Below are 9500 nucleotides of genomic sequence, written 5' to 3'. Positions count from 1 at the left end.
GGCTATGCAAAATCACTTGATGTTTTTGGAACAAGTGAATCTAATAAGCCAATGTAAACTCAGATTGTTTTATATAAATATGAACTTTATCAAACAAAACATGCATGTATTGTGTAACACGAAGTCCTATAGTGTCATATGATGAAGATAGTTCAAGGTTAGTGATTCATTTTATCTTTATTCCTGCATTTTGTGAATGCTATATTTCGCTGGAAAATGGCTGTGCTTATTGTGGTTTGGTGGAGATCTAACATAATCGTTTATAGTGCTTTCGCTGAAAAGCCTATTTGAAATTGCACACTTTGGTGGGATTAACAACGAGATTATTGTGGAACTAGGACTCCTTGCACTGCATTCTGATGAAAGATCATCAAAGGTAAGGGAATATTTATGATGTAATTTTGTATTTCTGTTGAATCCAACATGGCGGAGAAATATTGTTACGTCTTTTTCGTAACGTTTTTTATTTTTTATTTGACACAGCGGTTGCATTAAGAACAAGTGTATCTTTAATATATGTAAAACATGGATCTTTCATCAAAGTTTATGATGAGTATTTCTGTTATCTGGCATAGCTCTCTATAATTACTCCGGATATTTTGGAGGCATTTCTGAACATGGCGTCAATGTAAACCGAGATCTGTGGATATAAATATGCATATTATCGAACAAAACATAAATGTATTGTGTAACATCATGTCATATGAGTGTCATCTGATGAAGATTATCAAAGGTTAGTGATTCATTCTATCTCTAATTCTGCTTTTGTGAATATCTTTGGCTGGGAAAAATGGCTATGTGTTTTTTTTTGGATTTGGTGGTGATCTAACGTAAATGTATGTTGCGTTTTCGCTTTTAAACATTTTAAAAATCAGACACGATGGGTAGATTAACAAGATGTTTGTCTTTCATTTGCTGTATTGCACTTGTTAATGTGTGAAAGTTAAATATTTCCCAAAAATATTTTTGAATTCCCAACGCTGCCTTTTCAGTGGAATGTTGGGGGGAAGGTGGCGCAAGCGGAACCCCTAGCCATAAAAAGTTTTAATTAACTTCTTATGGCCAGGTTGGACGGTACCATCCCACCTGGCCAACTTCCGGTGAAATTGCAGAGCGCAAAATTCAAACCACAGAATTATAAATATTTAACTTTCATAAAATCACAAGTGTAATATATCAAAAATAAAGCTTAACTTCTTGTTAATCCAGCCACTGTGTCAGATTTCAAAAAGGCTTTACTGTGAAAGCACACCATGCGATTATGTGAGGACAGCGCCCCGTATACAAAAGCATGAAAAACATATTTCAGCCAGGCAGGTGCGCCACGAAAGTCAGAAATAGTGATATAATAAATGCCTTACCTTTGATGATCTTCTTCTGTTGGCACTCCAAAGGTCCCAGATACATCACAAATGGTCATTTTGTTCAATAATGCCCTTCTTTATATCCATAAAAACTCAGTTTAGCTGGTGCGCTTCAGTCAATAATCCACCCAGTTTCCCTCCATCAAAATGCATACAAAATTAATCCCAAACGTTACTAATAATATTTTCCAAACAAGTCAAACAATGTATATAATCAAACCTTAGGTACCCTAATACGTAAATAAATTATACAATTTTAGACTGAAAATCGTTATTGTCTTTACCGGAGTAAAATACCAAAGAACGCGCTCTCTTCCACGCGCTTGGAAACACTACAGCCAAAATGGAAGCCACCTAGAAAAACTACAATTTCTGGCTCATTTTTCAAAAAACTAGCAAGAAACTCTTTCTAAAGACTGTTGACATCTGGTGGAAGCCCTAGGAACTGCAATCTGGGAGGATTTCGCCTCATAATAAAAGTGACAGCCATTGAAAACAGTGGAAGGCTGAATTTCTTTGGGGGGGTATGGTTTGTAATCGGGGTTTTGCCTGCCATATCAGTTCTGCTATACTCACAGACATACTTTTAATAGTTAGAAACTTTAATAGAAACTTTAGAGTGTTTTCTATCCAAATTATATGCATATCTTAGCTTCTGGGCCTGAGTAACAGGCAGTTTTCTTTGGGCTTGCTTTTCATCCGTACGTAAAAATACTGCCCCCTACCCAAGAGAGGTTAACTGCACTCTACTTTACTAATTTTTAACAAAATAACATTCATAGTTAAATATTTTCCCGAGAGACTCATCTCAATTTGCTTGCTGCTTGGCTAGATTAACAAATGTATTTACCACTTTCTTTATTCAGTTACCAGGTTTTTAGTTTCCTGAGAACTAATGATAGATATTGGCATATCATGTCACAGAACACGCTGTTGATTGACATTACAGTTACACCAGATTGTTCATGCCAGAAGACGCTCCAGGCCAATTATTGAATTTGCATCATACATCAGATCCTCCTTCTACAGGATATTGGCAAGTTAAACATAATTATTTTCTGCTATTTTCTGCTGAATTACAAGACAACATGGCAGCACACATAACACACTAGGGATTAATGCCAGAAACCGGGATCCTGAGGTTTCATAACCAAGCTCCCTCTCGTTTCCTGTGAAAATTGAACTTTCCCAAAAAATGGCCGATACACTGTTTCTGCAAAAGTAATTGAGGAAATAGACATTCGCAAAATTGATCCATAATATGTTCCACTGACAATCGAGAGAGCATGTGATTGCCATGTTGATAAGCAGTCTCTCAGTCACATGAAAGGTCCAATGAATAACATTTTCTGATAATACAAAACCTAGGAGGTTCATGGTTCTCACCCCCTTCCATAGACTTACACAGTAATTATAGCAACTTCTAGGGGACGTCCTCCAACCTATTAGAGCTCTTGCAGTCATGAACTGACATGTTGTCTACCCAATCAAAGAATCAGAGAATCATTCAAGTACTGAAAGCAAAAGCTACAGCTATCTAGCACTGCAGTACATAAAATGTGGTGAGTGGTTGAGTCAAAGAGAGAGAATCACAGTGGTTGAACAGTTTTGAACAAATTCATTTCATTAAAAATGAAGTAGAAGCTCGAGAAAGAGAGAGATAGCTATATTTAGTTGTACTTTTACTTGTATTTCTAGTATCTATGTTGGCTATGAAAGTTATTTTTGCTTGTTCACAGACAGCTGATGTGTTCTGCACTGAAGTCCACAAGTGAAGGGCAAAATGTGAACGCATAGATAGTTGCAAGAAGGAATATAACGATTAAAGTGATCAGGCTGTTTTCCTTTCTTTTTTAAGGGGTGGATCAGCTTCAGTATTGCATATAGATTGTGGCTTCTATCAATGTAAATGTCTGCATCATTTCAAATCCCCCATAGATTTTTTTAAATAAATAAATAATATATATATATATATATATATATATATATATATATATATATATATATATATATATATACATGTATATTGTTTTTTAATATATGTTCCTTTATTTTTTCCCTACCCTACCACCCCTCCCTGAATTGGAGTGAACTAATGGATTAAGACACTTAATACTTATACTTCCAGCTTATGCACACACTAAATATATCAACAGCATTGGACGACAAATTGAGAAGGCTGATGTACATTTTTATGTGGATTACACTATTCTCTACTCGAGTAGCAGCAGTTTGGCTTTTGAAAAAGCTCACAACTTTTAACATCATTCAACACGATCCGTACGATCTGAAGCTTGTTCATAATTCCTCTAAAACAAATGCCTAGTATTTTCCAAAGCTAAACACTCTGAAACCATGTCATTACTACCTCGGATGGACATTCCATGGAACAAGTAATAACATTAAATTATTTTTGAGATCAGGTGGATGAGAAGTTGAGCTTCACACCCCATGTAGAGAACCTTGTTGGTAAAAGCAAGCTGCGTATTGGGCTTTACTACGGGCACAATTTTGTTTTTCCTTTGCCACCATAAAATAGATGATTCATTGTACTTTTCCATTTGTGTTGGACTATAGTAATACTATTTAAGTTCAAGCCTCAATAAATACACTGAAGGCTCTTGACTGTATCATGTGATGTCTACATTGCTGTCAGGTGGACATAGCTAGCAACACACAGGCTATAACACTGGTACATTCTTATATAGAAAGCCATTTTAGAAAAACTGTAATTTTATCTGTTCTCTATTAGCCCGAAATTAAAACACTTACAAGCTCAGATACCAATCTTGTTTTAAGCTAACAGTCCTGAACAAATGTACAGAGCTTGGAACAAAGTATTTTCACTAATCAGTCCCCTTGTATTGGAGTTCCCTCCAAGCCAACCTAAAGCTCCAGGGTCTGGTGTCCCTAGAGAAGTTCAAAGCACAAATAGATGAACAAGTTGTTGAGGCATTTTGTTGTTTCTAGTTGTTATCGATGTCACTAGTCGGCGTTGCCTTATTGATGCAAGGATGTTGTTTTACCTGAAGCATTTTGATACCATAGTGAGCCTGTCTTTTGACGTTTTGCATTCAGTTTTTTTCTGACTTGTGTTGTGTACATGTACATTACTGACGTGCAGCTTTTATTATTGATATATCTTCGTCTGGTTCATGTCATGTGGCTGTTTGTCTGAAACTGATGGGTTGAGCCAACCAGACGAGCTAAATTACTTGTATGGTCGCTTCGAGGAAAGCAACACTGAAGCATGCATGAGCGCATGTTCCGGACGACTGTGATTACGCTCTCTTATAGCCGATGTGAGTAAGACCTTGAAACAGGTGGATTACCAGGACGGGTACTCCGAACGTGTGCTGACCACCTGGCAAGTGTCTTTACTGACATTTTCAACCTCTCCATGACTGAGTCTGTAATACCAACATGTTTCAAGCAGACAGCCATAACTGTGCCCAAGAACACCAAGGTAATCTGATAGTATGGTGCCAGGATAACAACATCTACCTCAACGTGATCAAGACAAAGGAGATGATTGTGGACGACAGGAAAAGGAGGGCCGAGCACGACCACATTCTCATCGACAGGGCTATAGTGGAGCAGGTTGAGAGCTTCAAGTTCTTTGGTGTCTACATCACCAACAAACTATGGTCCAAACACAACAAGACAGTTGTGAAGAAGGCACAACAATGCCTATTCCCCTTCAGGAGAATGAAAAGATTTGGCATGGGTCCTCAGATCCTCAAAAAGTTTTAAACAGCTGCACCATCGAGAACATCCTGATTGGTTGCATCACCGCCTGGTATGGCAACTGCTAGGCCTCCGACCACAAGTTGCTACAGGGGGTAGTGCATACAGCCCAGTACATCACTGGGGCCAAGCTTCCTGACATCCAGGACATCTATACCAGGCGGTGTCAGAGGAAGGCTCTAAAGATTTCCAAAGATTCCAGCCACCTAGCTGTTTTTTTATTGTGCTCCTTAATTATTTGTTTGTTATCTATTTTTCGTCTTCATCTTTTTGTTTTTTTGTCATTTTTTTACATCCATTTATTTTTTGTAAATACTTTCTTAACACTTATTTTTCTTAAAACGACATTGTTGGTTAAGGGCTCGTAAGTAAGCGTTTCACTGTAAGGTCTACCTACACCTGTTGTTTTCGGCCTATGTAACAAATACAATATGATTTGATGCTGCAGTCTTGTTCCAGGTCTCTCTTGAATATGAGATTTTTATTTTAACGAGACTAACCTGGTTAAATAAAGTTTCAATAAAATAAATAAAAGGTGTAATGATTGGATTCATAAATGTGTTATGAATGGATTATGGATACAACCTTAAAATAAAGTGCTACCACCATTTATAAATTCAAGTCTATCCAAGCTCCAGGTCACAAATTCAGTTGAAATAACTAGGAAACCATAATATTGACAGAAGTTTTGCCTGGAGGGAGGTCATAAACTTCAGGCTGTGCATGATTGCGGTTATAGCCATGGGAGTAATATCATTTTGCTTGTTAATCGGCTGTGAGAGGTGTGGGTGGGTGGGGCAGGTACAGCATCTGCAGAAAGAGTATAAAACAGGGCTGCAGAGGGCAGAGAGACGCCACATTACTACTGACGTCCAGAAGACATCATCCAGATAAACAGCCATCAATCAGACAGCATCGTCCAACTGAAAGAGGTATTTTTGTTTTCACTGAGAATCTTCTTTGCAAAGGTGTATAGGAGTGGGCAGGTGTATACAAGTGGACAGGTAGGAATGGATGGAGAGGTGTAGGGGTGTGTGGTGTGTGTGTGTGTGTGTGTGTGTGTGTGTGTGTGTGTGTGTGTGTGTGTGTGTGTGTGTGTGTGTGTGTGTGTGTGTGTGTGTGTGTGCGTGTGTGCGTGTTAACAAGTTGTGCTCTATGTGCTTTAGTAAACGATGAAGATCCAGAGTATGTTACTGCTGTTCGCTCTAGTGGGTGTCCTGTTAGCAAGCTCCCTCAAAGAAGATAACTCTGAGGAAGGTATGTCTTGTTTGTAAATGTGTACTACTTTACTGCCCGGGTTTAATCTGATAAAATCTAGTAAAATGAAAAATATTTCTTCCTCAGCTCTCCTGCAGAAGGATGATGTAAAAAATGGAAAGACTGCCTTTTTGGCAAAGTTGGCTACTCTGAAGACCAGCCCCTCTGAAGATGAAGCAGCATGTGAGCTATCTATCTATCTATCTATCTATCTATCTATCTATCTATCTATCTATCTATCTATCTATCTATCTATCTATCTATCTATCTATCTATCTATCTATCTATCTATCTATCTGTCTGTCTGTCTGTCTGTCTGTCTGTCTGTCTGTCTGTCTGTCTGTCTGTCTGTCTGTCTGTCTGTCTGTCTGTCTGTCTGAGCAACAGTAAATTGTCAACGGGAGGTTAGCAGAGGGTGGTAGGAAATGCTGAGGAGTAACATGGCTAACTCCATCTCTACAGTTAATTAGCATCATGTTCCGTAGAGGGAAAATATTTTTTAAATGGTTGTCAAATACTGGTCTTACAACAGTAAGTTTAAAAGGTAGTCACTTATAATTGTGATATGTTTTGAAAATGTTGTTGTCATTTTCAAATGTTTAGCTTTAAAAAAGGTATTTTCCATAATGATGATTTAAAGCTGTATTCGACAGTTTGGGGCGAGCTTTGGAACGCAGCCAAGAACCTTGTTGGGTGAGAAGCGACCAGCATGGGGATGCCAAGGATCCTTTTCAGTCTCCATATGGAATCAGCTATCACCTCTGAAGTCATCACTAACATTACCTCAGTGAATCATTCCAACACCCACCCATCAATGATTGTCAAATAAACAACAGTAATACAGTTAATTGGTACTTTGGTACTGAGAAGAACTCATCAACATTCTGAAGAAAATATGTTTTATCCATAAACATGTACTTTATGTCCTGACACATGACAGTTGATTGGTCAAGTTAGTGGATAAATAATTGTATGGTTGTATGGTTGACTTGACATATTGTGATCCTCCAATAAACTATCAAGCATAAGACATGTTTAGTCATTTTTTATTTATTTGACATGTTTAGCAGTTTTTCAATTACAGCATACATGTTTCATGATATAGTTTATTTCATGTTTCTATTCAGTGTGAACAATGTGAACTTGACCATAATACAGATGCAGTGCATGCAGAGCAAATTACATCAGATTACACTGAGCAGTAATAGTAGTACACATATCCACACACACACTAGACGTACCGTCTTGAGAGTTAGCTTCGTTGAGTGAGCTTGATAACAGCAGTAACATATCCTGGATCTTCTAATAAGCTACATCCTGAATTCAAAATGGGGAAAAAACCTTTGTCACTTATCTACACACATTATCCCCACAATGACAAAGTGAAAACATGTTTATAGGTATTTTTTCTAATTTATTGAAAATGAAATACAGAAATATCTAATTTACATAAGTATTCACAACAAATGTTGGAATCACATTTGGCAGTGATTACAGAGTCTTTCTGGACAGGTCTCTAAGAACTTGCACACCTGGATTGTACAATATTTGTCCATTATATTATTTTCTTAATTCTTCAAGCTCTGTCAAATTGGTTGTTGATCATTGCTAGACAACCATTTTCAAGTCTCGCTATAGATTTTCAAGCAGATTTAAGTCAAAACTGTATCTCGGCCACTCAGGAATATTCACTGTCTTCTTGTTAAGCAACTCCAGTGTAGATTTGGCCTGGTGTTTGATGTCATTTCGTTATTTAATAACTTCCCCATGCTTTTTTCTATCCATGTACCAATAGGTGCCCGTCTTTGCGAGGCATTGAAAAACCTCCCTGGTATCTGTGGTTGAATCTGTGTTTGAAATTCACTGCTCGACTGAGGGACCTTACAGATAATTGTATGTGCGGGGTACAGAGATGAGGTTGTCATGTAGGAATCTATTATTACAAACAGAGTGAGTCCATGCAACTTATTATGTGACTTAATAAGGACATTTTCACTCCTTAACTGATTTAGGCTTGTCATAACAAAGGTGTTGAATACTTATTGACTCAAGACATTTCAGTTGTTCATTTTCAAATTAATTTGTGGAAATTAAAAATAAAATAAAAAAACATTTCCACTTGGACATTATGGGGAACTGTGTGTAGGCCAGTGACTAATCTCAATTTAATCCATTTTAATTTCTGGCTGTAACACAATAACATTTGGAAATATTCGAGGGGTGTGAATAATTTCTGAACGCACTGTAAATATTTGTTCTAGAGTTCGTGAAGCAGCTGATAACACTGTCCACTGCTGATGCTGAAACTTCAGATATTCTGAATATTGATTTGCTATTTTCCATAGGAGTGAGAGTTGAGGTCTTGTTTGAAAATCCTTAAGACAGTTCCCTGACAGAGTCTACAAGGACATTTTTAATAATGGTGGATATAAAATTACAGTCTTAAGTTAGAATCCCATTAACTTTTAATTTGGGATGGTTTTTGGAGTTTTCAGCTTCTCTCCTTGTTTGTTTGTTGAGGTTTTCCCAAATACAGTACAGAAAAAGTTTTTCTCACTGGGAAATCAATATCCAACAAGTCAATGACAACTGTGTTGAATTTGGACTTTGTGACAGCACCTACAGACACTATTTCCTGGGTGGAAATTGGTTAAAGGACAATGAGCAGTTGCTATATACATTTTTGACTATTTAATTAATGATATGTACACATTGATTCTTGCGTCATGCCACCTTTGTAACCCATAAGAACCCAAAATACAAGCTTGATTTAATCCAATGTTTGGAAAAGAAGTACATGTAAACAAACAACTATATAGCCTCAAAATATTGCTTACAACTATAATTTTAATATAATGTATGGTCAGTCCTCGCATCCATAGCTCTGTCTATGATTTGGAGAGTGGTTACATTTCTACAGACTGTTGTCTCTGCTACCATATGACAAGCAGTGACAATGCACCAAGTCTTGAACCAACAGGACCCTGAACAGCTTCTACTCCCAAGTCATAAGACTACAAAATAGCTAGTTAAAAAGTTAACCAAATAGCAAACTGGACTATCTGCATTGGACCATTTTGCACTAACTTTTTCACTCATTACATATGTTGCTGCTACTGTTGATTATTTGTC

At 37.3% G+C, this 9500-nt stretch overlaps 1 long non-coding RNA gene across 1 annotated transcript; it reads left to right on the top strand.

Moving 5' to 3' along the window:
* Window positions 1-5959: 5959 nt before the first annotated feature.
* Window positions 5960-7366, top strand: LOC135533650 (uncharacterized). The gene is made up of 4 exons (XR_010454565.1): window positions 5960-6043; window positions 6278-6368; window positions 6456-6551; window positions 7022-7366. It is a non-coding gene; the product is annotated as an uncharacterized LOC135533650 (long non-coding RNA).
* Window positions 7367-9500: the final 2134 nt, after the last annotated feature.

The sequence above is a fragment of the Oncorhynchus masou genome, unplaced genomic scaffold, assembly GCF_036934945.1.
Source record: "Oncorhynchus masou masou isolate Uvic2021 unplaced genomic scaffold, UVic_Omas_1.1 unplaced_scaffold_2557, whole genome shotgun sequence".
NCBI lineage: Eukaryota > Metazoa > Chordata > Actinopteri > Salmoniformes > Salmonidae > Oncorhynchus > Oncorhynchus masou.
Note: the sequence above shows the minus strand (reverse complement) of the source record. Positions and strands in the feature narration are given on the sequence as shown.